Source organism: Chrysoperla carnea, chromosome 5 (assembly GCF_905475395.1).
Source record: "Chrysoperla carnea chromosome 5, inChrCarn1.1, whole genome shotgun sequence".
NCBI classification, from domain to species: Eukaryota; Metazoa; Arthropoda; class Insecta; order Neuroptera; family Chrysopidae; genus Chrysoperla; species Chrysoperla carnea.
This window is the reverse complement of record NC_058341.1, coordinates 40,696,625-40,722,914: the sequence shown is the minus strand read 5'-3', so window position 1 is coordinate 40,722,914 and position 26,290 is coordinate 40,696,625. Positions and strand designations below refer to the sequence as shown.

The window sequence follows — 26,290 nt, the reverse complement described above, 5'->3', positions numbered from 1 at the left end:
ACCACAGGTCGTTTAGTCTCGTGACTTCTGCCTTGCATTTCATGAATCCTAAAAGCTCTTTCCTGGACGTTACCTTGCCGGCGCCCATGAATATTTTCGTTTTATATCACAAAATCTACTTTGTTTATAATTTGATAAAATCGATTTGTTAAACAGTGATTTATTAAATAAATTTATTAAAAAAGTATTCAAGTAATTTATTAAATAAGGTCATATAATAAATACGTCTTGATATAATTGTATTATTATTGAAACTGTTTCTTATCGCGCGCTCGGCGGATGTGGTAAACCAAAAAAAAGTGTCCAACACCAACCGACACTTGTTTTTATAATTTTTTGGGTCAACCCATCCAAGTCAATCATATTTTCTTTATTTGATAAAGAATAAAATTTTTAAAATACAGAAATTATTGCGAAAAGAACATTGTTCCTACCGGTTATCTTACGACGCCTCTCTCTTTTTTATTCAATTTTTACAATTTTTTTACGAATTTTTTTCTAAAAGATTATGTAGCTTATAAATTTGTCCCGACTATACAATTTCAAAAGTTTCTCACATTACTTGAAATTAACATAAGTTAAGAATAAAACGGTACGAGAGTTGGCAACGTTTTCGAGAAGTAGGTTTTGTATCTGAGAGCGATTGCGTTAATTAACGCGGAGTGTGTGTTAGTAAATCAACCTAATTTCAGTCTGACAAATTAAAATTACACACTTTAATTATAAAAATAAATCATATTAAAATTACAGTCTTATTTTCGGGAATGCATAAAAGGCGCCAGATGTACTTCATTCCTACCTAGTTTTAATAAAAAACGAAATAGTCCGAAGTCAGTCGTCTTGAAATGAATTTCTTCGTGACGTAGCTTTGATAACATAAAGCAATTTTCAATCCGGTAATAGAGAAAAATTACTTGGAGAGAGAATTGGGGAATATTTTAGAAATTGTTCATATATTCCCCGTAACTATATGTCTTAACGTGTGTCGCTACATTGCTTGAATATATTTGTTTATGTTCCACAATATAGACAAATATAGTTAATTGTATTATTTATACATAAAATTATAGACAATAGGCAGGATTCGTGTTTAAAATTGCTACATATAAATTAAACATTTCTGATTATAGTAATAAAATGTGGTTTTATCATCAGCAAACGTGTTAAAATATTACTGAAACATGTTATTACCTCTATATATTGGCTGTTAGTATTGTGGTAAGAAAAATTCATTTAATTTATTAGTTGTGATGTGTGTTGGTGCGATGTATGAAGGAGCTGTTTTCAGCTTCTCGAAATGATTAAGGAGCTAAAATCATCAAGGAAAAATATGAAAAGACTCGTAGGGCAAGAGCTAGAGTTTTATATTCTTTCGTTGTTGGTACATAAGTAATTCAAGTGAACGGCGATTGAAGAGTGTACGATTTTGGGTACAAATTCATCATTTCAAAAACTAAAAATCCAATAATGCAATGAATTCAATTTTTTCATTTTGTTTATCAAAATTACTCTGAAAATGATGATTAAATGATTATCCAGATTGGAAATCCCTTTTAGAAAATCATAAAAACTACAACAACAAAAATTTAATTCGGAATTCGCTGAAACTTGCTTCGTATTTTGACACAAAAATATATAAATGGGTTTTATTTATTGTTGGTTGAGTAGTTTTTGAGATTTTACACAAAATAAGTTATACATTTTTAATTTTTTTTTTGGTTTTAAACTGTTTTTATATAATTCAAAAACTAATTTCGCCATTAAACGATAAGTTTTTGAGTTATCGGCTGAAGAAATGGCTCTGAAGTATCACCCCTCGTTTACAATTTGTATTAAAACCGGAAAAAAAAATGATTTAAATTTTTTCTAACTTTCTTGATAATTGTGTATTATTCTTTTAAAAAATCCATAAAATCTCACAAATTTTGTTGAGATTTTCCATTCAAGATACCTAGCCGACTATGTATTATGGCTAGCATAGTTAATCATCTGGCCCTAAAGAAAAACCAAACATGACTTGTTCACAGAGGTTACATGATTATCATAAACATATTTTTGTGAATTAAAATGTCTATGTCTGTACATGTAGCCATTCCATGCACCACATATAATATGATATATTTTCATACATATGTTGGGTTGTTTGTAATTGTCATTCTGATTCAAAACAATAGCAAATTAATTAATTAACAACACAACACAGAACTGAAACTATTGAAATATACACAAATTAATAGAAATAATATTATAAAGTTTGAAGCGATCAAGCGACAATACCACCAACACCAAAACACTGTGTGTTCTATATACACATATATATAGGTACATCATTAACGTAAATTGTTCTACAAATGTTGGAATATAACAAAGATGGAAAGATGGAACTGTAGAAGGAATATCGTTTTTAGTGACAACGAAGAGATCGTTTGATCTATGATGTTGTAATGGGATTTTCTTTCTATGTTCTTTCTTGCTCCTCCCTTACAGCGCACAGTGAGTATGATAAATTAACAAAAAGCTTTGAGTATGATGATGGAAAAAAATTAACCTATTTTTAATAGCAGATATGAATCATAAATATTTAATTAGATTAATAGAAATATTTAAATTAAATACTAATAAATATAGCATAAACCTTCGTCTTCAGTATCTTATATAAACTTTTTACTTAATTGCACAAACAAACACAGTAAGCATAAATTGAATGACACGGTAAATCGTGCGAATGGCAAAAAAAGTCGTCGAATAATGCGAATGGGAGCTTGGTTGATGAAGTGGTTATCTGCCTACACCAAAAACTAACTTTCAATGCAAAACAAAAGAGTCGTGTTTTATGCATTTTGGCTAGAAGTTTGATATAAATACTCCAGTGTGCAGCATCCATGTTTGCCTTCTTACATATATACCACTTAAACAAACGAAAATAGTCTTGGAAAATCTACTGTCTAGGTTAGTCTAATTCAACAGAACTTGTATAGGTATTTTCAAATATCCTTCTTATCAGCGTTTCCATTTAGCGTTCAACCGACAACACATCAAACCAATGTCATAAATTACAAAGCCAAGATCATGAAGTTCAATGCTGGTTTTACCTTACACTTTTTCTTACATGCTGAGATTTATCTCTCCATCAGTCAGTGGCCTACAAATTTAGGAAAACTTAGTGTAAATAGATGGTCAGAAACATGGAATGAATCATTGTAGTAAGTATTGCAAATTCTGCAAACCTGAGTGTATAGGGCCAATACAGTAAATAGAAACAGAGAAATAAATATATCTTAAAAACTTTCCCAAAAAAAATTTCTTCTTGTTAAAATAGTAATAAGCCATTTCTCATCATTTTTCCTGGTCATTTCGTTTAGGACATAGTAGGGTATAAATCAATCCAAAATAGGTTTTTCGGGATTTCTATAATATGATGGCATATATGTAATTATTCTCTCAAAACATAATCAGAAGAATAATGCAAAACAATTGAAAAACAAGTACTAAATTGGTTGTTCTATGCTTTTTCACCCGCCGCTAATTGTCGATTTCATACTTACCGACCTCGTTCGCATACGTGACAACAGATGGCGTTAGTGCACATGATCCTGCAAACAAAATGGCCCTTATTACAAAGAAAAACATAGACGTATCCACGTCAGAAAAATCAACTAATTTGGTTTATTCCAATGCATGTTTCGGCGATTATATGCCGAAGAAGGGTATATACTGTTCGAATGAATATGTCAAATATGACAGTGATATCTCCGTAAATGATTTCCACTGTATGCATATTATACGTATTCTGAATAATCAAGTAAGCGTTTAGTTTTAGTATGAACATGATCACATGAACGAATGTGTAATATAACCAACCAACAACACATTACGATGAACGAATGTTCAACGCAATATTATTGTGAACGTTATCGTTATCGTTATTGTGTATATCCTTCATAATAATTATAACATCATTAACAATATATTCACACTGTGAAATTATTATTTACGTTATACAGCATGCTTACTGAAGCTACTGGGAAGATCGTCTAGATCGGCCATACTTTGAATTGTTCCAATTATAGTCTCCAATTATAGTTCTTGTAATACATAGGTCCGAAATTCAAATAACTATCACATTATTCTAAATTATATTTCGAATAATAAAATTGCTTGCGGGCAAAACTTAGAGAACAAAAAATTCAAATATTTCGATGAAACTTTTACCAAATATCTCCAGAAATTAGCTCATATCAGCTGGATCTTGTTGCGGCTCTCATTGACCTTTGTGGCTCCAATATCATCTATAAAGTTTACGATAAAAAACCAATCTACGACTTTTTCTAAATTTGAATTCCCAAATGGACTCATTGAAATGCAGCCTTCAGTGTCATACCACATTCAAATACGGGTAACAGGATTAAAATATTCTTTTGGCTAATTTTCAAAGAAGAACTCCACCTTACATTCACAATACTTACCACGATGTTCCCATGTTGCAAAGATTTTATATTTATTGTCTAACTTCTCTTTATTTATGTATATTCTCTAACAATTATCCATTAGACAACTAGAAGTGGATATAGACTCAATTCTTAATGAGGTAAAAACGGATTAAAATCTAAATTATTCACAAAACATCTCATGTAAAAGCCGCAGGCAGTGTTTTCTAATTATGCTTTACTAGCATAATGATCTAAAAATCTGAATACTACTAATTTTGTCTTATAAGTAAATAATAGTGTTTTATATATTTCAATTCAAACATTAACTTCCTTTTATATCTTATTAAAAATTTTTAACAAATTGAGTTTTTCAGCACCTGTAGGTACATTACAATTATATGTAAATTGTTTTTATATATACATGTGTATGTATTTATGAATGTAGATATATTTGCAAACGTCAGTCCTAGAGACATGTTAAGTTTTATAAATGAAAATATATATATGTTTTATTTTATTGGGTATTTCATTGTACAAACATATTAACAAAATTTGAACATATATAAAAATTTATATAAAGGTAACAAGTGGTATTAATTGGAGAGCTGTTAAAAATATACTCACCAAATGTATTACAGGACAACTGAAAACAAATAATTAACTGAGTTAATTGCTGAAAAATAATGTATATATAGTGATGATTACGCAATCGTTTTTCTTTTTACGTCAAGTAAGTAAAGAAAGGTAGCCACAGTCTTGTGTACATAGCCTGACTGTGGTGTCATGTATACATAACTGATACTCTCATATAATACATACTATGATGTTAAAACCGAATTTGCGACCACGCGGGTAAACAGTGATGCTTACAAAAAAATTTTCAAACAAAAGTTGCTTAGTTTTGTATAAGAAACATTTTTTATATTAAGACCCAATTGACCTATGTTGCTCATTTACGAACACAAATTTATGAACAACCATATAAAAATTTTGTTCGTAGCATCAACATTTTTAAGTGTTACAAACTTGTCCAAACTATGTATACCTTGATATATTTTTGATGTATATTGTATAAGCAAAAAACATTTGAAAAACACAAAATTTTGCTAAAATTTCAAACAGCTGCATCTCTTGTACCTACTTTCTAGTTTTGGAAATTAATGCTCCAAATCTTTTATGATCCCTTTCCGCTTTGTGTTGGGCCTATATGAAATTTTATAAAAGTTTCGAAACGTACAAAAATTATTTTACAACAAATCTACTACGTTCCCTCGAAATTTCGTTTATTTTTCTTGAAAATTAGCTTTAAAAAGCTAGAATATGATTATTTTGTCATATGAAATTTGTAAAAAATAAAATTTGTTTGTCCATATAAAATCAATTACTGTATAAAATAAGGAAAGACATAAATTATTCCCGACTTTTGCTTGTACATATTTTAATTTATTCAGATGTATTCAAATTTTAGAAATGAATTGTACATAATATGTATTACTTCTGTCTCGTGTGTGTACGTTAAAATATTCATACATCTATTATTACTGTACTACAAAATGATTCAGATATGACACAAAATTAAAAACGTTTATTTAGGAGCACTAGAATTGACAAAATTCTAAAGTGCCAAGTAAACCAATACAAAAAACAACAAAGTTCTCAACTTATTCAATTTTGGTATAAATTAAATGAAATACAAATACTTTATTGAAAATTTCTATCAGATCAAGAGACCGTAAAGTATTTTAATTGTTAACTGACAAATTAAGGTTTCTCAGTTAACAAGTTTCTAGATTGTGCAGGTACTTGAGTAGCTGCCACGTAAATGAAGAATTTCTCACAAATAGCATAAGTTAAATACGCAACTCGTGTTTATGGTGGCAGATGCAAAAGAGGAATAACCTACTTTGTGCTGTAGAGGTTCCTATTTTGAACTAAAATAGGTTTTAAAAGGTAAAAATGACGGGGCCTGACAATTACTCTCATTTGCAAAGTTTTCTCACGTATCCAAATCTTACTCATCCTTGACTATATTTGCATATGTGTGCTGGTACTTTCATAAACTTGGCCCTACCATTCTGTTCATCAATAACAATTTTAAGAATTATTTGAAAAACTTTAAAGAACGTGCTCAGAAGTTTTTAATACATAATTAACTGGTTAAAAAAAAAAAAAGAAACATGTTTTTTTGGCATTCTTATCTTGGCTTTTAATCAACCAACAATGTAAGAAAATTTTACAAGTCAATTTTGTCCTATTTTCAATTGCCCGACTAACTTGAAAATTGACATACCTTTCAAGGTCCGATTATAGTAAAATAATTTAATAATTTTATCCTAATATTCTAGCCTTGATCACCAGGATAAACGATAACTTTTTTATTAATTTAATAATATTTTATAGAAATATTGGTAATATTCTCACGTCGTGGTGCTGTAGTGTCTATGATCCTCGTTTTCATGTGGTCGAAATCCATCAACGACAATGATTTTTAAAATACTCAATTAATCTATAATTTTTAACTAAGCGGAACTTAATAATAATAAAATGAATTATAGTTTAAAAAAATTATATTTTAAATTTTAAAAATCTCACTATTCATCGTTTTATCATAAGTAAACATCAAATTATATTAAAAATGAAAAATGCCATATAATAAAACAAAAATAATTTAAATTTAGAAATCTTTATTCTGTTTTCACGATATTTTTGATTTTCAAAGACATTTCTTACTTATTTTTTTAAATATTCTTAAAATTATTTACCATTTAAAGTAGTTACGTCTGTCGCCCAGTAGTGAGAATATAAATGAAAATTTGTGTGCATACCATAAGAATGTGTCATTTTTTAATACTTATTTTCTGTTACACAATGTACCTAAATATATTTTTATTTAGAAATATGCATTTTATGTAAAAGTGATACGTGTAAAACGTTTTTTTGATGAAACAGTCAAAACATGTATATGAGAGGTGCGTATTGAATTATAACATGGGTATTTTCCAAATGAACGGTATTTTTATATATGCACCTAAAGATTTGTTGACTACGTAATCGTTCTTTAAATAATACATTTTTTATGAAAAGAAAAGTAATAAATAACAATTTCAAGGTAGGGGAAGATTGGATTATACAACACGCTTAATGACAGAACACCCTTACTTTGATAGAAGATCATTATAAGTAAGTACAATTACAGTAGAGTCTCGATAATAGGAAATAGATAAAAAATAAACGTGTTCTGATTACTGGATTTATTCCAATTACCGGGATTGTATGGAAAAATTCATAATAAATAAAATAAAGCAATGCAAAAACACCATTGGAATGTATGTATTTAACTGTACACAAGGCATTAAACACTTGTTATTAAGATGGTGTTTTGTTTTTAGAATCATAATAATGAATCATATTCGATGTATATACAAACAAACAAAATCATTTTATAATGATTAGTAGACAGCAGTACGAACGAAAAGTTTTTCGATTACTGGGCGTTTATCGAGACTCTATTGTATACAGGGTGTTCTTTATTTGATCCTGAAAAACTATACTACAAGATTAAGCTCATCAAGACGAACGAAGAAACTCTTTACCAAATTCAGATTGGGTGCGTACTTTCCGAGATCTTGTTAGTCAAGAGGCGGGCACCTGATAGCACATTGAAACGCCTACTTAGCTGTCCACTTTGGAGAAGGATGGGAGAAAAAGCATGTCAGAAACTTGACCAGTGACCTTAACTTTAAGTGATCTGTGATTGGATGAATTTATTGATTTTCAATTAAGAAGATGTCGGAAACTATGCAACGGATTTAAATTTGGTAAAGAAGTTTTTCGTTCGATGAGCCCAATCTTGTAGTTCAGGTTCATTCTTGTAGTAAAAACAATTGAATTCATCTTGGTCTACTCCAGACGTTAGACATATGACTCATATGCAAGACATACTTCGTACTCAAGTTGCCCTGAAGGTTTTTCATTTGTAATTGAAATGTTATACAGTTTAACTATCAATAATACACATAGCCATTAGGAACTCCTACATTTGAGTGTACTTTAGAAGTAAAAAGTGTAACACTAATAGACAAAAGTACAAAAGTTCCAGTCCAATATCTTCCAGTATCTTTAGTGAATGCGAACAAAAGATAATTTCATAATTTTAGATTATAAGGAATTTACCCGACCCTCCTCTATATTGCAAATTTTATGTTAAATAGCAAAAATAAATAAATATTACGTGTTTATTTATAAATAGTTTCCAGTAATGACTTACGGTACACACCTTGTATAAACGGTGTATGCGAAGGACTCTTTGGAAATAAAAGACTAAGACAAAACTTATGGAAAATTTGAAATTTTCTTTTCAGGAATCATGCAATCCAAATGAGATTTGATATTTAGTATTAATAGTTTCGAAATTATGTTTGGTTTTATAATTATACTTTTAAAAGTATTCGCCATACTAGCAAATAGGAAACTATATCTTGAAATATTGAATCTAAAGATATGATTTTTTTGGGTATAGCTTTTTATATAGTAATGAATTCAAATATCACAATGAAAATTGTCTCTGTTGATATTACTTTGATTCCTCAACACTAGGTTTTTTTTTGAGAATTTGAATATTAAGCAGCTATTGATAAGAATGTAATGGTAAACCATTATATATACCAAGGCTCAGCCTATATTGTACCTAAAACTATCCCTGGTTTATTTGAGGCGCTCTCTTTAACACGTAATCGTTAGTTCACTGTTGGGAACACTATCGTAAAATGTATGATGTGAATTATTTTCCCACTTATACTTCTCTTATCTATACATTAAAACCTATAAAACATATCGATCCTATATCGATCGATTGATTTTTAATAACCTTCGTCCTGGTTTGAAAATCTCTTTACGACAAGATACAGTCAAAATCGGCTACAATGGCATGTAAGGGGACGAACAACTATGGTCGTTGTAGCCGCTGACCGTTCTAACGATAAATTCAATTCTATATTGATTTTATATATGGGTGGTTATTAATTCCAATGACGATTGCTCAAAGATTAGTTCGTAAGTATCAAAACAGTATTATGAAGTTATTTTGTTTATCTGAAAAAGTGCTTGTAAAAGAAGTGAGTCAGTACATGTGTTAGTCGTTATAGCCGATACATTATTGGCTTATATTTCCTATGTATATTGGTCGCTATAGCATATGTCGTTGTATAGCATGTTGTTATAACCATGTTTTAACCAAAGAGTTTATATACATAGAGAACGCCAAGGCCCAAAACTTGCGATATGCGAAGCTAGAGAGAAGATTGCCAGTGAGTTCCTTTGTCCATTACATACAAAAATTAATAAAAATATAATGGCAGACACAAAATCTCCATGTATCATATAATTATAACAAGGACACAGGGAAACTCACTGGCAGTCTTCTCTCTCGTTTATCATATCGCATCCTCTTACAGGCTAGTAGATCTCTCTCCTTCTCTATGTGTATTATCTCTATGGTTATAACCGAAACATTCAAATACGTTATTCTTATAAAGGGAGTCGGTCGGGCTATTTCCATTTCGTTGTTATTTCTCTGTTCGTCGTTATAACCGGTTTTGACTGTACTTTCATGGTTTATTGTTGCCTATGTATACCATATACGATATGTAATATTTTTCAAACAATTGTACTACATTATGTAAAGTAATTCATTGGAGTGTAACACAGATGGCACTGATAGTTGTATATTATTTGTGCAGTACATAATACTAATGTCTTTTACATGATCTGTGCTAATATAACATTTCAGTATATAATCGTTCATATAAAATGCTTTTCTGCTTAGTCTGCCTTAGAATTACTATGTCTAGTTACAATAGACTAGAACTTATCTTACATTTCTAGACTATATGTGCATATTACTAAATCTTAGTTATGTGTCAGATATTCGTTAATTTCAAATTATTGGCGTCAAGAATATAATAATAATAAAAAATTACATAGTTCCATCAAAATTTTGATTTACAAACTGGCTGACCTTTGCATGGTCTGCGAATATGACTTACGATAGTCAAAATAGGAGCCACATCGCTCATCTTTGACTTAAGAAACTCGATGATATCTACATAAAAATTTTAAAGTTAAGATGTAAACAAAACAATAATCTTTAATCCGTGTAGATCACAACATTTATTTTTACTACAATCTTTGAAAGAGGGTTGCTGAGATTATGTTGGCTCGAATAAAGTTCGGTCTAGAAATTTTTTAACCAATTATTGCAGAAGTTTATCAATATCTTAGTAAATTGACAGTTTCAACAATTCTATCCTACTCGACGATTATTTTAGAGAAGCGTATAAAAGAGAGTCGCTTTGCGCACCTGTCTGTTTATCTGCTGAGTTCTTTTAGAGCATACGAAGTGTTTTGAAACGGTTTTTACCATTATGTAGATAATTTTTTCCGTATTTTTTTGTATATGTATAGTGTATCCAAATTAGCATTACGTAAATTATGTGCAAAAGTTGCCAAAGCGAAGCCAGGCAGGATCGCTAAAATAGTGTTAATTCTTGTAGCATCACTCTTAACAGTTTAACCAAGTAACCTAACTAAATTCTCGTCTACATTTCTAACATACAATTATAAATGTAATTGTGCTGACGTCACAATGTATACATGTATGAGTGAGATAGATTACGATATAATTGTGGTAGTCAGTCGTTGTTTTTCGTATAAACACAGTGTCCACAAAAAATTCATACATTTTTTTTAGCCTAACAACAAAATTTCAAAATCTAATTAAACAAAATTAAAAACCATCCATTTAACTTAAAAGTATTTTGATTGTTAGCCATTGTCTTCCAGGTACTGCTAACACGGATCGATGAAATTCAAAAAGTTTTCTATTTTTTACAATATGGTATTTGGAAACACTTGTTTTCAATTCCTACCTGGTGCTATAGCGAAAATCATTTTGTTTGAACTACGATGAGCGACTTAAACTGGATTTGATCAGCCGATGAAAATAACTAGATATTAAGAAAAACATAGTTATTTGCAACACAAACTGTTCAAACGCATGAGTGAACAGTCTAGTAAAAAAGTACACTCTTTTAATGGTCTAATTATTTAAGGTATAGTTCCCCAAAAAGTGAATTTTTAATCATACTTGAGACTTCTGTTTCGAATTTTGAGCGTAGATTCTGTTTGAACTTGGGAAAACAAGACGAAAATTAAGAGTAAAATTTTTGATATATACCATAGTTTTTAAAATATTTATCCCTAAAAATTAAGAGAGAATCATTGATAGAAGACATAACACACAAATACCATACATTTCATCACTTTGAATGTATTTCAAGGTATTTGAATGTATTTTTAAGTAGTGAATATTAGTTTTCCACATTTTTCTTAAGAAAATGAGCTTTTAAACAGCTAAACGCAAACTTTAACAGCCCAAATCTATAAATTTATCATCATAATGGGTATTATAAAATTTGCATGAGATGTTTTTGGTCCTTAATATGATCCATATTGGCTGATTGGCATCATTAATAATTTTCGCAATAAATTGTGTACTTAATTTGTCCTCACTCACAAAAAGTTGCTAGCCGTGCAGATATTCAAGGAGACTTCTTTCTTTTTTACTATTCTTCAGTACATTCTAGACAGCTCTTCCTTCCTCAAATTTCGTTCGCAAATCGAGAATTGTGACATTGTGAGTTACATTGATACATCTCGCTGAAACTTCATAAGTCCATACATTTTTTTTGTGGGACACTCGGTAATATTATGTGTTGTATCCGTATGTATGTATCGAACGCTTGACATAACATACGTTCGTAGTTTTAATTGCCCCACTATTCTAACTCTGTCTAATTTATCGGTTGTTCTTTGTCCTATATTTGTATACATGTATAATATAAATCCAATCAAACATTTAATTTCCATTTTAATCAGAATGTTTCTATTTAAATAACAAATTTAATATTGTGTAGTATATCACATGTCGAGTACAATAGATGTGATATAGAAATAGTTGTGTTTTACAATGGAAAAATTCTTGAACGAGAATTAATCGAAAAATTTTTTGTATTTCTGCTTCAGTTAACAGAGGTGTCCAAAAATTTTATTTTTCAACATGTCTGCACGGTGAAATAAGAAAAATTAATTTACTCATATAAATGCGATCTTTATTAAGAATGTATAGCTTAGCTTAGAAGCTAAACACTCGTTTTATATGAAACGAGGATCAGAACATGATATTTTTTAAGAGGATAAATTTTTGTTTAATTGATTTTCTATAACTTAAAGTATTATAAGAAATTTAAAGTTTCGTAATATTAACAGACTTTCAGCACATGTTTTTACGCAATGGAAGTCCAAGATCATTAACTCATTTCGTTTCTACAAACATTACAATAACTGCGTAATAGGAAGTTAATAATGAATTTTTTTCACATTTAGTTACTTTAACAAGTGAAATTTACAAAATTTAAAAAACCCCAGACAAATTTTTCGGCTACGGAACTCTAAACTCTCACTTGAAATCTATCTAAGAACACTCCATTAACTTGCCTTTTTCTTTAAAGTCTTTTCAAATTTGAGCCGATTTGGAAGATCATCGCCAGTTTTTATATTTTTCGGGAACGGAACCCTAAATTCACACATTAACTTTCAAACAAAACCAAAAAAAGTAAAATATGTTTATACGTTTAGGTGCTCCGATACCACAGACAGACACACACATAGCGGTCAAACTTATATCATCCTTTTTTTTAGTTCGGGGGTTAAAAACGGTTTCTGTTAAAAATAAAATTTTTTAAATAGCTTTTTATCTGTTTGTATAGTTGACACTTTTTGATTTATAAAATAGCTGCCTGCCGCGATTTTGTAGTAGAATTCCCTCTTTGCTGAAGAAAATTCTATAACTTTTGAAATCTCAAGAAAATGGGAAATGAATTGATATGAAACTTTACAAATGTGAGCTATAAATAAGAAAGTCTTAACGAAATCGAACTTTTCGTTTCCGAAATTGATGCAAAAATACAGACAGAAGAATAGATATTCAATTTTATTTAGTAATAATTGTGATTTGTTATAGAGAAAGAAATTGTCTTCATACCAGGATAACTTATAAATTTAATAAAAAAAGACATAAGGTTTTTTCTCGTAAATTTTTTTCGTAAAATGATGTGAAAATCAAATTTTGTCCAAAGTTTTGGTTTGGAACCAAAAGTATGCAAAAATAATAAAACTTAATGACATTTATCGCATCAATTGTTAACTCTCGAACTAAAGGTGTGTCATAAGTTTGACCGCAATGTGTGTGTGTATCTGTATGTCTGCCTGTGACATCGTAGCGTGTAAACGGATGAACCGATTTTAATTTTTTTGGTTTTATTTGAAAGGTAAGTTAACGGAGAGTGTTCTTAGCTATGTTGTCAAGTGCAAGCTTAGAGTTCCGTTCTCGATAAAACTAAAAAATTGGCGATGATCTTTAAAATCGATTCAGCTTGAAAAAGGCATGACTTATAAATAATTACTGTGGAAATGAATAGTCAAATAAACCTAGTTCAATTCATTTCAAAAAGTGAAATGGTAAAATAATTAGGTAATTCAAAACAATAATTCCAAAGAATATACTCAACTCGAATATTTCAATTTCAATTAAATATTTCCAAAAATTTGCCCCAAAAAATGATAGTACCCTATGAATTCATCTGATGTCCTTGACCATCACTTGGATAATGATTTAAGGAGGAGTAATATAAGTTTAAAGTGTTTATCTGCGCGTTTATGTGTTTCTTAGTGGCGTCGTAGCCCCTAAACGGTCGAATCGTACAGTGTTATTGTTATTTGTAATTGTATTTGCATAAGTTATTTTAAAATTTGTCTGCTTGAAACTAAAATCATTGTGAACTTGTATTTCTAGACTTTTACCCAACCCTGTATAAGTATTATATGTTCATTCAAAGAACATTTTATAAAAGAAAATGCATTTTCAAACTATAATTGAAATAAATAAGCATTTTTATTTACTTCGTTTATATATAAAATTTCTTGTATATAATGCAAATAATGTGTAGTAAGAGAAACTAATACACAGAAAAATAAAAAAATAATGATTGAAAACAAATAATAAAATTTGCAATAAATTGTGCATAAAATTTCAGTATTAAATGTACCGTATTAAAAATAATGATTGAGATTATTTTTATATGCATAAGTTTTCCAAATACAACAAATATTGGAATTTGTTGCACTGTGCAGCAAATGCGAGTGTATAGAATTACAGAGTGTAAGAAAGCTCGGTTGGATAACTTTTCCATATAGTTTGCTGGTGGTGCTAACATACTCCTCGGCTGTATCGTGAAAGTTATTTTGTAAAAGTAAAGTTACTTTCAGAAGTAGAAAGTTACTTTCGGAGGTAGAAAAATTACAAACTGGAGTAAGAATTAATTCGATATCTTTTAATTTGATTCATTTGCTAAGATTTTTCTTTGACTCTAGACGAATTTGAGTCAATACTTCAAGGAACTAAATATTTCAAAGGAAAAAAGTGTTGCATCTTTGAAATTTGCTACAGTAGTTTATTAGGTTGTAAAAACTTCGTATTACCGAAAAATCGACTACTCAGAGGTAAAAAAATCTTATTTCAATAAAAGGCAGAAGACAAATGGACAAACTGGTCGCAGTTCAAAATTTTTTAGTATCGACATATTTCTAACTCAAATAATATTATCTAAGAATCATCTAAAGGGACAAAAATATGATCTTAGTAATGGACCTCTGCTACTCTGTATGTTTTTTTTTTTATTTATCACTGTAATTTGGAGAAATATAAAATTTATACAGATATAATAAACCCAAAGTAAACAATACCTTCATTTGGGGAGAAATATAAAATAATTTTAATTTGAAAGGTTTTTATTTTAACGACCAATTCATTCCCATATTTATGTATATAGAGAAAACCGTAAAGTATCATCCCTTTAATACATATTACGCACATACACACACAAACACACACACACACACACACACACACACACACACACACACACACACACACACACACACACACACACACACACACACACACACACACACACACACACATACACATATTTTACACACAATATAATGGATAAATTATAACAATATATTGTTTGTAAAAGTAAAAGCACGTGGTGGTGACCCATTCATGGTTCATTAATTTTCAATATATATCTTAATCGGATGCCATCCATTTCATATACGTAATATATATTAAATGAATGTGATGACTTACTCAAAATTAAACAATGTCATATCTACTCACACGATAGCGTAAAAAAATCAAACTCATGAAATTAATACATTAATTTTCAAAATGCAGAAATTTTGAATTATGAAGGCATCAGCTTCAAATAAAGTCATTCTTTTTCTACAGGAATTAATTTTCATTATTCGCACCGTGTGTGAGTTTTATTGGAGGTGTTTCCATGATAACGATACACTACTTTACTTATAGAATTGTATGAATGCATATATTATTGTATGGATTGCATTTATGACTTACATTGAAAATTTAATATTATTGTCTCACAAATTTAAATAAATAATTATCATAGTTTACATTTGAAAAATAATATTTGTGCAATTTGATTTCTTATTTTCACAATTTTTAATACATTACTTAAGTTTAATTAATTAGTGTTTTTCAATAATTTTAATTTGACATTTTCTATAATATTAACATATATAGAATTGCAAATTAATCATAACAGCCTCCTTTATCGCCAAAATTTTTCACTGGAAGCGCTGTCATCGATTTTTTGTCCCTACCATGACAATTAGAGGTAAGTCGAATTTATCACGGTAATTATTGCGATTATGTATACTTATATTGTAGTAGAATTCATGTTTAACAAATGAAATTTACAAAATTTAAAAACCCCCACAAATTTTTCGGGTAAAAAACTTCGGCTAAAACTTGATACATAGCTTAGAACACTCTCCATTAAATTATCTTTCAAACGAAACAAAAAAAAAAAAAAAAATTCAAAGTCGGGCAGACACACACACGCAGCGGTCGAACTTATAACGCCCTCTTTTTTGGTTCGAGGGTTAAAAATATGCCAAGGAGTCAGGTTGGAACTTTATGATGTTACAAAACCCAAAAAAGTATCATGAGAAATTTAATTAAAGTAAGAGAAAATGAATTGAAATTTTGGCACATATTGTCTATATTATCCAATTGAGTTCTATAAAAAGTAATACTTAATCAATTTTTGTATTTTTTCAATTCTTTATCATAAATAATATTGAACTTCTATCATGATGTTTTACAAAAATTTTTTCATCAGGCGTTTTTCGTTTCTTAAACAGCTTTACAAAACTTATATGCGATCTTTCCAAGTTTGCCAAAAAAATTTTGTTCAACAACTCAACTAAAGAGTACACACACTGTATGAATTTATAAATTATTACGCTAACGTGTGACTAAACACAGTGATTAACAAACCTAAACACACATGAATGTATATGAAATTCGTTTAATTTTTTTAATAATAAACGATTCATCATCAATATAACGGATGAAATCATTTTAATTACAAACCAATCAATGTATAAATATAGGTTATTGCTGATAATTGTTTATTATTTTAAAGGCATTCAATTATAAATATTATTGGATTCATTTATATTGTTTGTTGTTTTAAGCTTATAAAAATGAATAAAGAAATTTTATAGAAAATCGTTAATATGGACCCTCCAAATCCTTAATGGAACCGTCTAGAGCTCTTTTAGATTGCCACGGTAATGGAGTTAAATCTCAAATTTGACTTTCTGGCAATTAAGTGTACGTAACGTAAATCTTTTACAAAATTTGTGATTCCATTCCGCCACTTTAGCGGTCGAATTTAGTAAACAAAGCGTATGTTCATCTCCAGGACTCAAGGAAGCTCCATACCGAATTTCATCAAAATGGGTTCGATCGCTATGCCATGATAAGCAAACATACAGGCAAACAGATTTTCGTATTTAAGTAATTAAGTAAACAAAGAGGCTGATAAGTAGTTGTGGGTAAAAAAAATGTAAAACTTATTTTGCTTTTTGTAACCTTTTGTCAGATAAAAGGCGTAGTGCAAATATCAGGACAATCCATCCCCTATATTAATTTATTCCTTAGACGAATTTACGAAATAACTTACATAAAATACATACTCAAAATATTAAAGGAAATTTTTTTTACCCAAATTTGAAACAGCTGTATGTATGGGAAAAACATCAAATTTGGAACAGCAATAGCTCGCTTGAAAACTTGTACTTTCTAGTTTTGGAATCTGTTGCCCAAAAACTTTTATCACCCCATACCGCTCTGCACGAAAGATTGAAAGGATGAGAAATGTTATCTCTAAATTTTATATAAAGTTTAGAAACGTGCCAAAATTTTAAAACTTATTTTACAACAAATTTTAAGACCACTCGAAATTTTGTATATTTTTTTTGACAACGAGCTAAAAAACGTTTCCATACGAGCTTTTTGGACCCAGATATTCTCTTTCTAAGCCAAATGGACACTTTTGGATTTAAAATCGTTTTTCCTTTAATATTTGTTCAAGAATGTCTTACTATTACTCTTTAATGGTACTAAAAATTTGTTACAGCTTTATGTCATTGGAAACTGAATGTTTTTAATTTTTTTTGCAAAAATACTTTAGTTCATGTCTTTAGAAATACCTTAAGTATGACGATAGGAAACTAATTTCATTTTGTAATTAGAGCCAAACGGTGGTTGTGTACGTACGAAATTATTTTTAAACGATTTTATAACTACGCATTTAGAAATTCCTACCCTAAAATAGTCGGGTATTAGATTAACTTATTTCTAACTGATTCAAAAGAGTAGGTATTATTAGAATATAATTGAAAAACAAAATTAACGTCGAGTTCAATACATAATTTGGATTTTATGATATATGAGCTTTTTAGAAAGATTTTTTTTTTTTTTTGGATAGCGAACCGAATCGAAAACAATAGGTATTAAATTACATTATTTTTTTAAAAAGGGTTAAATTACTGGGCATGTTGATATTAAATATAGAGGTATATATACAATCAAGTAATGAATGGACCCATTGGCATCTGAATGAACAACGCACTTTAAGCTGTTATAATATACTGGGTGGACCAATAAATATTATGGTATACCATTTAGACCTGGTAAAATTCGTCAATCATGCACAATTTTCGAATGGAAAATTTTTGCAGTATTCTGTTTAAAAAATGCGTCTGAACTTAAAATTGCAGGTTGCCGGTGGGTAAAGTGGTAGGATATTGTTTAAACTATTTTTATTTTAAATTAAATAATACACTCCAAATAATATATAATATGTAACTCGACCCTAGGGGCTGAGTTGGTTAAAGCGAAACCAATTCCGTTTTCGGTAGGCCTAAAAATTATTTTAATTAATAGTTGTGATGGGCTGGTTTAGTGCATGGTATGTGCATGAAGAGGTGTATTCTGCTTCTGAAAATAATTAAGGAGCGAAAAAATGGTAAAACACACAATGGTATATGACAATCAGCCCTATGGCCTAAGTTTGTCCCCCGTAGGCAGCCAGTATAACCTTACCTAACCAAACTTAAATAATATTTAATTTACTCCAAACTAAATAGTCTTTAACCCAAACCAAAATTATGAAAAAATGTTCGTAGGCATTTTCCTCTAAACACTCCATTCTTAAAAGTTGAAAAACGCGATTTTTACGATGTTCGTCCCTCAAAAAGTGTATGAAAAAATCTGATTTTTAATATTTATAAAATTTGAATTTGTAGTGTAAAGCTTACACAACAAAATCCCGCATTTTTCATGCGAAAAGGATCGTGCTTGATTCCTTGATCATGGGAGTGCATATAACATAACTAGGCCACCATACTTTTTGCCATATTGAATTTGTAAATACGTCACATATCTGACCGTACATTATCACCCAAGGTAAACGTATATGCAAAATTTGATTGATTTGATTTGAGCTCGATTGATTTAGTATAACTGCTTTAAAATTCAGTTGCAAGATTTAACTTCAACAAGCATACATGCATGCCTTACAAACATTGCAAATACATACAAAGTTAAATAAAAAAGTAGTAGTGTATTTTCTGTCATAATTTTGAGTGTATTTTATTGGTAGGTCATCCCTGTACTAGATGTCAAAAATGAAAGTTTTGATTTATTTGCATATTTAATAATAATATTAAAGTATATAACATCTGCTTGACTTCATAACGATCGACCGACCGACGCGACGCCGCTTACCGCTATATCGTACGTACATTTTTTGTTGTCTAAAATTATATTGTTGATTCATATTATTAGTATTGTTTGAAACAGCTTAGTAGTGGATAAACCGAAACAATACTCTTAATGCCCGTGTCCATTCGCGTACAATAAATCATATTCAAGGGGATGTTGGATGCAATTGTCTATTCTGGAATACTGAAAGTTGATTTTATAAATAATATAAAATAAAAAATTATAAGAAATCCCCGAGATAAAATTTCGTCTGAGCGATTCGCCTGTGGCATCGTCATTCCCGATTTTGATTTTTGTTTGTTTGAAAGGTAGCTAGATCGAGAGTGTTCTTATAGCTATGTGTTAAGAAAATCTACGAAGTCGTTTAAAGATCATCACCTCTTTTCTAGTTGTTATTAGATATGGAACTCTGAAAGTGTGCTTGAAACATAGCTTAGAAAAAAATCAAAATCGGTTCATAGGCTTAGACTACGATATCACAGATAGATACATAGATACAGTGAAACGTTTAACTTATGACACCCCTCTGTCTTATTCGGGGGTTTAATTACGAATATATACATATAAATCAATTTATTATACTTTTTGTATTATTGTAATTATTGGGCCTATAAAATATGATTTTTCAGTTTTTATTAATGATGATTAATGTTACGAAATATGCAGCCGTTCTTGAGTAGTACAAAGCAATAAATTTGAGTGTACATATATACATGAACAGTATATATAAACAATTTATAAAGCCATCCGAAACTTACGTGCCATCAACCGAAACGTCGCACATAAAAGTATGGTCCACATCTTGTATAGTCCAGAAATTATTGTTAAAATGTCATCCGTATTTACCGGGCTGTTTACGAGCAATAATCGTTCAAAATGTTTGGCAAAATGGGGACATTTATAGATAAAGTATTGGAACGTTGAAAAATTAATATTATGAATAAGCTCCTTATGTATAAGGTCGTCGAGCCCCCCATCCACATCAAAAAAATTTTTTTGATTCTATAAATGTTCCCATTTTGCCAAAGATTTTGATTACTGTTTTTAAAGATGGATATTGGTATTTGTAAAATATAGCTTTTAAATTTTTGGATTATTATTGCGAATAATCATAACCAAATTTTTCTGATCTTTGCCAATTTATCGATAAAATAAAAAAGATACCCATCCATAAAATAATTGTATATCTCGAAAACCGCGCTTGAATAATATTATTATAATATTATAATAATTATTAATAAAATGTCTATATTCATAATTTGATAAACAAAAACAAAATTATTAAATACAATTTTATTGCCATAACTTCATTGTGCTTGTTATTCAATCATACATAATTTATAACGAAAGGAACATAGTTCCTACCGAGCATCCTATGATCTCCTCTCTTTGTTCTTTGTTCTTTTTTTTTGTGTGTGATTAAATTCCATTCGGCAGTGTCAGTCCACGATTTCGTTTTAAAATTTTTTTTTTCTTGTTGTTAAATTATTATTAATAAATATTTTCGTTCTGTTTTAGGTAAGAATGGATTAAATAATTTTTTCTGCACAATTCAATTTGCTTTCGGTAAGTTAAATTTAGATCATTTTAACAAAGAATTACGTATGTTAATATGTGTTAAATGAGTTTACCCCAAATGTTTATACGCTTATATAACTTATAATAATAATGATAATAATAATATACGATATACCTTATACCATATGATAATTACTAAGTATTATTGTTCATCTTTACAAAATGTGCTGTTTTGTAAAATAACCCTCATATTTATTTTTTAATATAATGTGTATTATTTAAATATTTACCCAAGCATTCATTCAGTTTTTTTTTTATCATACCTATTATTTAAAAGTTTATCCATTAGATCTAGGGCCAGGCATAATATTTGACAAATCGTGTATACCAACGTTTTACTCTACGAAAATTTTCGGTCGGATATTTTCTTTCAGGAGGCATTTTTAATTAAGTTAAAATTATTGAATATTTAATAAGGATGAAACTCGAAAAAACGAAATGTCCATGGTCTGACACCAATAGTATTTTTTAACTGACGAAAAAGGAGGAGATTCTCGAGTCATCTCAACTGCTTTTTAGTGTATGTTTTTTTTATGTGTGTGACCACGAATAAATTTTGACAAAGCAGTCCCATTTCGATAAATCGTATTTTATTGATAAATAGAAAAAATATTCCTCCCTAAAGGTAGAAAAATAAGGAATGATTGAAGCTGATGAACTGATTATTATGTATGTTCACCAATTTCTCCGCCAATTGGACCGATTTTGAATTTTTTTTTTCTAAAGTGTTTTGTTACTCTTGAGGTCCCTTAATTGCTTTATCAAAATCGGTTTAGTAGTTTTTAAGATATGCACTAATACGTGTAAGTGACTATTTTTATTATGTATGCAAAATACTTACTTTAAAATTATTTTTACTTTTTTGTGCATTTTTCGGCGGCTCTATTTTTTGTCAAAAATTTTTATGAATGTGTTGAACGATGGATCCCCTGCTTTGTTCCGTGTCGGGCAGAATGATTGTTTTATCAGTTAAAAGATTTCTGGAACGAGAAGTTTTCGACCATGAACATTTTCATAGAGGAATAAATTGTAAATTATGACCTTCATGCATTTTAAAACGACTATCAACTACTCTGTCTGGCCTTATAGCTATATAAACATAGTGTTCAACATTAATACGATAAACACATATTTTGAATAAATTGTGATTTTTTAGAAAAACTGAGGGTGTTTGTAGCAGGAGCTGTTAATAATTATAATATCAGTAATACTATTATAGTCTATGCCAAACCATTATTAGTTATTTTGGTAAAATATGCAATTTGCGACCCTTGAACATATGAAAGGAAGAATATGGAAAATTTGATTTATTTGTAACGCCACTCACAAAATTTTGGTTTTATTATTCGAAATGTACTCATTTGTATAGTATATGACTATGTATGTATAGGCAAATACATATACAGATATGTATAACTACATGCATAATATGTTTTTAATGTAAGGATGTTCTTTTTAATTCTTGATTTTTTGAAGAATACGTTACGAAATTCAAAGAAGAAGCAAGGTTAAATGTTCAATAATATGAAGTATTAAGATCAATATTTTCATCTACATATATACGTACATGATTTTTGACAATTAAATTACAATAATTTTTGTATACAAATGAGTACATTTTCCAACTTTAATTTAGCGATAACTTGAAATCCTGTCATGACTTGTGGCCGTGGGAACTTTTATTCAGAATGACTTAAACTATCATTTCCCAAAATTAGAAAAAATTTGACCGAAATGCAGATTACATTTAATTTGTGCGAGGTCCTTTATTATTTTCTAAAAATCAATTAATCTTCTAATTTAATTAACAATCTAAAGATTTCATTAGTTCGTTGTTTTAAATTTTTTACTTATCTTTCACAAAAATTATAAAACAAAGTAAAATTAATTCTTCAATATACTGTCGAAGCTGTCAATAGTTGAATAAAAAAAACCGAGCATTCTCCATAAAACACAAAAGTTCCATGAATTTATCACAAAACAAAAAGTTTATTAGCCATACTAAACTTTTCTAACATATATTAACGAGCCACGAGTGACTATGTTGTATATATACAGTCTACGAAGATTTATTGTACCAATGGACATTAATCGTATTGACATAACAATAACGTAAACAAACAAAGCAAAAAAAAAAAAAAAAGAACTGGTACAAAAACTTGTTTTTAAAGAGTAAATACAACAATTGTATCAACACATATTAATATAAATATTTATTATATTTGTTTTTCAAAGTCAACTTGAATTATATCAGCAAACAATTGATATAAAAAATATATGAAATATTACGACTTGATTATAGTTATTTCAATTATGTTTAAAGTATAACTGTTACAATTATTTAAGGACCCTCTTCATAGTTAAATACCCTCCTGAGTATTCAGACCAAGTAGCTATTACAGCATCATAAATTAATTACTACGCTTTATGACAGGATGGTAACTGTTCGGTATTTAATAAAGAAAATAACATAAGATAATTCTTCTAAAGTCAAATTTTAACGAAAAACTGCTCGAAATTTTTGTACCTTGGGTAAAATACGTCTCGCTTCTGGGAATTCTATTGGATAGAAATTTAATTCAAATCAAAATATTTGGTAGAATTCTATATAGCTACTAGATAGCATCAATAACATATAAATATTTTTCAATTCATTCATACCACTCAAAAGTCATCGAATACGTTAATTTTTATTTAATCAATAATTCAATAGTTTTATATTCGAGTTTATAAACGTCGATATTTGATGTACGTGGGAACACATGATATGCCTCTTCCTTAATATTACACGATTTTTTTTTCAAATTTTGTCTTTCAATATCTTTTAAATGGTTAGATTTGGAAAATATGCCACAATCACCTCTTTTGTAGAACGTTCAGCTTCCTAAAAAAATATGTGTTGAGATTTGCTGTACGTTCAATAAATAATGGCAAGATATGAATTTTTTCATAATGGATTGACGTTAAAATGAAAAATTTGATGAGGTGGACCTTCCTATTAACATCTCATATTTGGAGATAATTTTTTAGACGTGTATAGCAACCATTTTTTCGGTATCGAAAGTAAAGAACAAACCCTGAATGTAATCCCGGCGGCACCCATGATTATTTTTATTACTTTAATAAAATTATCTTGAAATATTTATATTTCTTTCCATGGGTTGATAGTGTATATGTTACTCACTTCTCATGCGGAAAGTCGTCAGGTAGAAACCCACCCTCGTTAATTGATTGTTTTTAAATTAAATTTTGTTCCTTAAAACGGTTCTATACATATTTTTTAATATCGTGAAATCACTATTAGATTGGCGTGAAACCTTATAATTTTTTAAGACTCCTCTTTAATTGGTGGAAAAAATTATTTATAAAGAATTTTTTTTCAGTAAGCACTGTGATTATACCCTTTACTCTATCGTTTTGAAATTTGGATATGTTATTGGTACTCATATTCTACCTGTTACTTTTATTTTTTTTAAATCCTGTTAGTTTTCACAATTTTCATAGTTCACACTCAGGTATTTTTTCGTATTCCACGGTACCTGGATTTGAACAATGAAAATTGGGCAAATAAGCAGGATTTTCAAAAAATAAAAGTAACCAGAGCAGGAAGAATATGAGTACCTATATTCTTCATATCCAAATATAACATATCCAAATTTCAAATCGATAGAGCAAAGGGTATAATCGCATTTTTATCTTAAAAACCGCTTTTATTTATAAATATTTTTTTACAATAATGAAAAAATTATAAGATTTCACGCCAATCTAATAATGATTTTACTCTATTGAAAAATGTGTATAGAACCGTCTTAAAAAGTAAACAATTTATATTTAAGTAAGACGTAGAAATAAGAAATATATGCCAATTTAAGAGTGGATAATAATTTTAATTTTAATATAAAATTCAAAGCTTGAGGTCGATATCTGCCATCTAATTTAAAGAATCAATGTGGAGTGGTCTCGCTTTGAATTTTATACACAATTAACATTACTATTCACTTTTTAGGGCAATAAAGCTTTTTTTTTTTTTTAGGTTTGTAAATTTATTTTTACAGTGCAGTTAAATCGATTGACACAAACGACTGAACATAATATAAACCTTAAAAAATTAGAAAAACATAATTTTTCAATTTTTATTTTTCTTTCGTGTGCATAATTTAAATAATTGAACTTTTGGTAACAAGGAATTTACATTTGTATGCCACTAGAGTAGTAGTTACAGCAGTCACTCATCTAAATAACATGCATTTATTTTAATTTATATCTATCTACTTCTTTAAAAAAATAAATAAATAAATGGGTTTATCTTGTCTTGTGTTATTATTTTATTTTTATTATTTTTTATTTTCAATGTTTTAAATGATGTGGCACGTGCTTCATTTATTTTACTAATTGTCTATGATGCAGTCCAAGGAAAGTAATATATAACCATTATCTGGTATCTTCTTCTTCTATTCAAAGTAAAGTATATATGATGATTCATGTATACTTCTGTTGATTATTATTACAGTTGACGTCGTATTCAACGTCATTCAAGCGAATGACAACTATACATTTACCACAGAACAAGAAATGACAATATGTATTAATTTCTTTGACCGTAAGACGATGCCGAATTTATTTACTTGTGGCAATTATTTCAGTGCCGACTAAAGTAAACTTTTTCGGCCCAGCAACAACAACAATTTTAACTGGAAGAATATTAAGTGAAAATTTTGAGAAACCTCCGACATAAGATGAGGTCTGATCTATTTGGTTGAGGCTAAGCGGGTGAACCGATTTTTATTTTTTTTTGAAAGTAAATTTGATAGAGAATGTTCTTCGCTATGTTTCGCAAAAAAATCGACTCAGCCGTTTGAAGATCATCGCCTTTCTAGTTATTTCGAGGACGGAACCCTAACTGGCGCTTGAAACAAAGCTAAGAACACTCTCAATCAAAGTACCTTTCAAGTAAAAAAAAAATCGTTCATACGTTTAGTAGCTACGATGCCACAGACAGACA

The 26,290-nt window shown here is 29.2% G+C and overlaps 1 protein-coding gene across 1 annotated transcript in view; it reads left to right on the top strand.

Annotated features, from left to right (window-relative positions):
• LOC123300693 (rap1 GTPase-activating protein 1) overlaps positions 1–26,290 on the top strand; it is a 536,990-nt gene that overhangs the window by 106,336 nt on the left and 404,364 nt on the right. The gene's annotated exons all lie outside the window — the stretch shown is intronic.